The following is a 6,101-nucleotide window of genomic DNA, read 5'->3' on the forward strand; positions in this document are numbered from 1 at the left end:
TAAGGAATGTAGTTCCAAGTTTCAATAACTGCAGAGAAGCAGTCGTTGGCAATGAAAATCTTCCCTCCAACAATGCTCATTGAATATGTATAACAAAAAAATCACGCAAGTAAAAAAAACAATTTAAGACAGAAAATAGTGCAAGTCAAAATATAAATGTATGGTAGACTTATGCTATGGTAGCAAATTATTGTAGCCTATGCGTAATGAAATGTATAGATATAGAAGTGTAAACAGTTTGTAAAACAGTAGTCCTAAGTAAAAGGCAACGTAAAGGTAGGCTAATACAATAGGAATAAAAGTAACCACTGTCTGTGAAAGCAGCACACTGACAATATATACATATATATAATAAATATATATAAATATATATAAAATATATATATATAAATATAATATATATATATAATATATATATTTAATTCGATATCATGAGTCAACACATTTATGACCGTACCAAAAGCATTCCGTAATATTCTCTACATATAAAAAACCCTCAACATTTCTTTTATTTCTTTATTAAGGCTAATACTTTATTTGTTATTGTGGTCCATTGTGATTGTCTTTAAGAACCCCTCCTTGTGTTTGTTGTTGTTACCTGTTCAAACATTTTCTTTTCCCTTTTTTAAAGAAAATAAATACACAAACACAAAACGAATAGTAAACATAGCTAATGATCCATACTCTAGTATTGACAAACAAGCAATACTAAATGATTAAAGAATAAAATCTCATTTCATGCATAAAATTAAACATAGTGATTATTAATCCAAAATAGTGCAACTTGCTAAAAAATATTAATTAAAAAGAAATTATTAGTAGTTGTGTGCAAAATTATTTTAAGATGTAGGATCATTAGTAAATCGATAAAGAAAAAAGAAAAAAATGATGCTAAAACGTTTGGCCATAAACCTTTATAATAATCCAGAGTCTATGTTAATCTCTCTTTTAAGTTTTAAAGCAATTTCTAACAGTGTGTTTACCTGTCAGTGAAACTGTCTCACCATGCACAGAATATCCATTTATAGCCATTTTTTATATTGTTGATGGTTATTTTAACAGTAGCCTCACTAAGATCAAGATCTCTTTCAAGAAAAAACCCATGGCATGAAAATTTCACTTTTGTGTGTTGTAATGTTTTTTAACATTAATATGCGTTTCCCTAGCCTAGAAATCTAGACGCACCCTAGTGGCAGCAAATTTATTATGGCTTGCGAGCTGGAAAAAACAAATTTTGGTCAGGCCAATCACATCGTGTATAGAGTCGGTGGGCGGGCTTATGGCTGCTGCTGCTGGGAACAGCGGTCTTCTGGAAGACTTGGAGTTAAGCTTTTCTTTGAGAAAAGAACAAAGAACGGCACAGAAATCATTCTTAAAAAAGGAAGACGTGTTCGGAGTTTTGCCGACCAGATACAGCAAAAGTTTAATCTATCAACTAGCTCTGCTACCTTCTTCGTTACTCTGCCTGGTTGTAGCGCTATCCTATTGCGTGCAGAGGGAATTTGAAAGACAACTTTTTATCCCGCCCCTCAGATTTATCCCTGTCAATGGTGAGTTCCCAGACAAACATCTTAATAAGGGTCTGGCTTGTCAGGCTAGTGTTTCCCCAGCCTGCCTATGGCCCCCAGTGGCTAGAAATGGCGATAGGTGTAAACCGAGCCCTGGGTATCCTACTCTGCCTTTGAGAAAATGAAAACTCAGATGGGCCGATCTGGAATCTTGCTCCTTATGAGGTCATAAGGAGCAAGGTTACCTCCCCTTTCTCTGCTTTGCCCGCCCAGAGAATTTGGCCCACGCATGAGAGAGAGACATCATGGCTTTTCAGATGAGCAAAGTGGCAGTTGGTCAAGGATACTTCAGATACAGTATTAGGGGACCACTAAGGTCTATATAAAAGCATCCAAAGAGCACCATGTCATGGGACCTTTAAATTTGGGTATGCTTGTGTTATTTTTATTTATTTTTCCTTACACTGTGCCTGGGCTATACAAGTGAAACTTATATATGTGCATGTATATACTGTATGTTTAAGTGTAGTATATGACAGTATATGAAATACGTTTACTTTTTTTACTTTTATCTGTGCTTTTTCTTTTGGACACAAATACAATATGTTATAGTATCCAAGCATATCATTTTTATTTATTTATTTATTATTATTATGTTTTGTGTGTCACTGTGTGTAAAGTTTTTAGTAGTTTTTTTGTGCTTTTTTTTAAAGAAAGAAAAACCTGTGTACAAGGACACAGATAGATAGATAGATAGATAGATAGATAGATAGATAGATAGATAGATAGATAGATAGATAGATAGATAGATAGATAGAGATACTTTATTTATCCTGAAGGAAATTAAGGTGTCCAATAGCTTATACACAACATACATACACATAGGCACACATACATATGACATATGACATCCACGCACACATACTACAATGCAGAAAGACGCCCATGCAGATATATTGTTTTCAAGTCTACAAATGAAATAAAAGTAAATAATGCACACTCCCACACACTGTGGGGCTGTAAGTGTGTAATAAACCTGTTTAACATCTATAATTCACCCCTAAGGTTGCATGAGCATTTAGTCCCAGATACAACTGCTGGAATCCAAACAGATGAACTATGAATTACTGTGTGTGTGTGTGTGTGTGTGTGTGTGTGTGTGTGTGTGTGTGTGTGTGTGTGTGTGTGTGTGTGTGTGTGTGTGTGTGTGTGTGTGTGCACGCGCTGAGTCACTGCATCCACTGACCATTTCACAGCTGTGGTACACGTATTTATTTAAGTCATGAGCAGACCACCGCGTCAGCTCTGTGATGTCAGGGTTTCCCTGCGTCACATCAAGATGTATTCTTTTCTTTGCAGGAAGTAATGAACACTTTCCATGTCGTGAATAAACACAATCAGTTTTTTTTTTATCATTTATCAGCTTGTCAAACCGCAAGACTAATGGGTTAAAGTTTCGGCACCTTCTAACCTTTTCATATGAGCTCATGTTAAATTATGGCTGGGAGTCCTGTGATGTTGCCATGAGTAACAGGAAGACAATATGTGTGTGGTTCCTGACCAATAGAAAGTAGTTCATAACACGCAGGCATTCTCTGGGAAGTCAAGAAAGTGGGACACGTCTATATTTCACTGATGCCTTTTTTTTCTTGGAAGTGGAATTTTTTAATTTCCTTATCTGCCCTCTTCAGACTGCTTGTCCTTTGCCTCAGCAGCCAAAAGGATAATGCCAGCTAATGTAGCCTATTTCCCGAATTTCCCATACCCTCCAATACAAACACACCACATGTGACATATCTGCCTCAGGAATGCAACTTAAATGTTTCAGGAGAGTGAGAAAGTGTTGCTCACTGCACTGGAAATGTCTACATAAATGGAAAGCTGAATAACCCAACCAGAATAGCAGGATATATGATTGTGCAATAGAGGAGTCTCATTCAATGCCCACCCCCAGCATTTGTTTTCCTTCCACTCCCACTCTCTCTCTCTCTCTCTCTCTCTCACACTCACACACACACACACACACACACACACACACACACACACAAAACACTCAAAACACACCCAACACACACTCACACACACACATCCTTGCGTGCATTCGTCATGAGTGTCCTCATTGTGGCCTTTGTGGAGCGCCCCAACCCGTCTTTGCTATGTGAATGACTCAGCACATCAAAAGGCGAGGATACAGGCACATACATGAGCTTCACGTGAATGTGAAAATTAACAAGCCCTGGAAAAATTCAATATTGAGACTGCTTCCCCTCTCCTACTGTACACTGCACACTGAGACAGACAGGCACTGCAGAAGGGATGAAAGTTAAAGAAAGCCTCTGAGGAAAAGTTTGTGTATACTCCAGATTTCATGTCAACTCTGCAGGGCCCCATGCCAGGTGCTTCCGTGCCAGAGAAAAGGACTAACAACGTAGAAAAGTATCCTAAGCACTTAATTAGTACTTTCATAGAAGGGAAATATTGCCCTTGGATGATGATTTAACTGGGGAATGTAATGAATTAGCGGGTGCTGCGTTGGAGCAGGTCTCTTAGGCTGGGAGAGACTGTGGGTGGCTTTCTCCTTGTTGTGTTGTTTTGTAACATCACATTGAAGTTTAGAGCATGTTATGGTTATCATAATGGTGAAGCACACGTTTCTGACTTTGAGATTTAAAAAATTAGTATTTGGAAGACATGCTGACTGAATATGAGGCAAGCTAGTAATGGTTTTGGACACAATTACTGACAAAGAAAATGTTCTTTCTAGTGTATAAAATACACCACATCACAGTAATACATGTATCTACATTAAGATAGTTTTGGTTTTATTTCCACAGATACTGAGATATTCAATTTTGAGATTTAGTGCTTTACAGCACATGAAATGCACAATTGAATGTGCATTTTTAGGTTCAGTGCACCCAAAGATTGTTTTGGTTTTATTTGTCCAGTTTTGGATTGAGTCTCTGAGATATCTGCCACCTCCCTGATACAGTGGAGGTAAATGGAATTGTTCACAGCACTGAGAAAATATTTTAAAATGGTTACTTAGAGCATGGGTAAATAAAACCAAAACTAGGGATACAAACCACCTGAGGTGACAAAAAGGTGTGTTTTTTGAATTTGGTGAATTTACAGTACATTTACACATTTGGAGCATGTTAGTATATTTTATTAAGTAAAAATTATTTTCAAAGGAAACACTTTTGGCTAGATAATTTAATTCTTAAGGCGAGACAGGGCAGGCAAAAACATCGGGTTTTTTTCACTGGTCAATTTTGAGATTTTTGGCTATTTGTGTTCAATAACATGTCTTCTTTCAGACTTGTTGTGAAAAAAAGTCCTAAATACACATTTAGGTCTTTATTTTACTACACTTTGTCTGTTTGCGTCGGTATATTTCGCGATCGCTGTCTGCACCCTGTCATCACCTATACCGTTGGAAAGCTCTCTCTCTCCTCTACAATGCTGTCGGATCCAAATATGGTCATTTCCTTTTCGTCAGCAACCAATCGTGAAAGTAAAAGGGGGGATTTAACTCAAAATGCGCAATCTCATTGGCTGATGCCAATTTCTAACAACGTGATTCGTTCAGAATCGTCACGTGAAGCGCTCTGACATTTCCGCGGTAGTTCAGAATGTCGAAAGATTTTTTTTTTTTTTTTATAATAAACTTTATTTCAAGATACAATTAACAGAAATTCGATCGTCGTAGTATGTGACCAAATATGATACAAAAAGAGTATACAAATAATATATAAAATAAATAAAGTAATAGTCTAAACAAAATGAATAAATAAAAGAAACAAAAAGAGACAGACTTTCAGGAATGTTAAAATTAAAGACAGCAGAAACGCTTAAACAAAGAGATTAGAGTAGATATCAGATATTAATATGGCTTTCTTATTGGATACGAACTTGAGAGATTCAAAGTACATGTCAAATTCAACTTGGAATAGTTTGAAGCACGGTGTTGAACTGGAAAATTTTGCCTTGTGGATATGAAACTTACCTAATAAAATAAAAAGATTTACAATATTACATAACTTTCTATCTTTACATTCAAAATAGGTAATAATATGTTTCCCTTCAAGTGTGATTGTATATTTTGTTTTAGATACCATATAATCTTCAAAGCTTTTCCAGAATACAATACAGAATGAGCAACCATAAAAAAGATGGGTTAACGACTCTTGTTCTGTTTTACAGAAACTACAATAGTTATCAACAGGCATGAATTTTGAGACAAATAAGTTTGTAGGGTATATATTATGTAATATTTTCAAATGCAATTCCCTAACTTTGTTTGTGATACAATATCTAAAGGGAACAAGCCACGCCCTGTGCCAGTTAACATTAGTAAAATGAGAATTCCAGAAATATTTCCCACGAGGTGATATTTTCTTTAAATTTAGAAAGCATTTTCTAATGTGCTTATTAGTACAATTGCTGCTTATAATATCCATACTGTTTATATAAAGAGTAAAATTAAAACCAATAACTTCATTTTGTTTTTTATAACTTTTCATTAATTCTAAAATGCCATTAGGTATAGATTTGAAAACTGAATTATATTCTTTGAACGTTATTGGGAAG

The sequence above is a fragment of the Perca fluviatilis genome, chromosome 9 (assembly GCF_010015445.1).
Source record: "Perca fluviatilis chromosome 9, GENO_Pfluv_1.0, whole genome shotgun sequence".
NCBI lineage: Eukaryota > Metazoa > Chordata > Actinopteri > Perciformes > Percidae > Perca > Perca fluviatilis.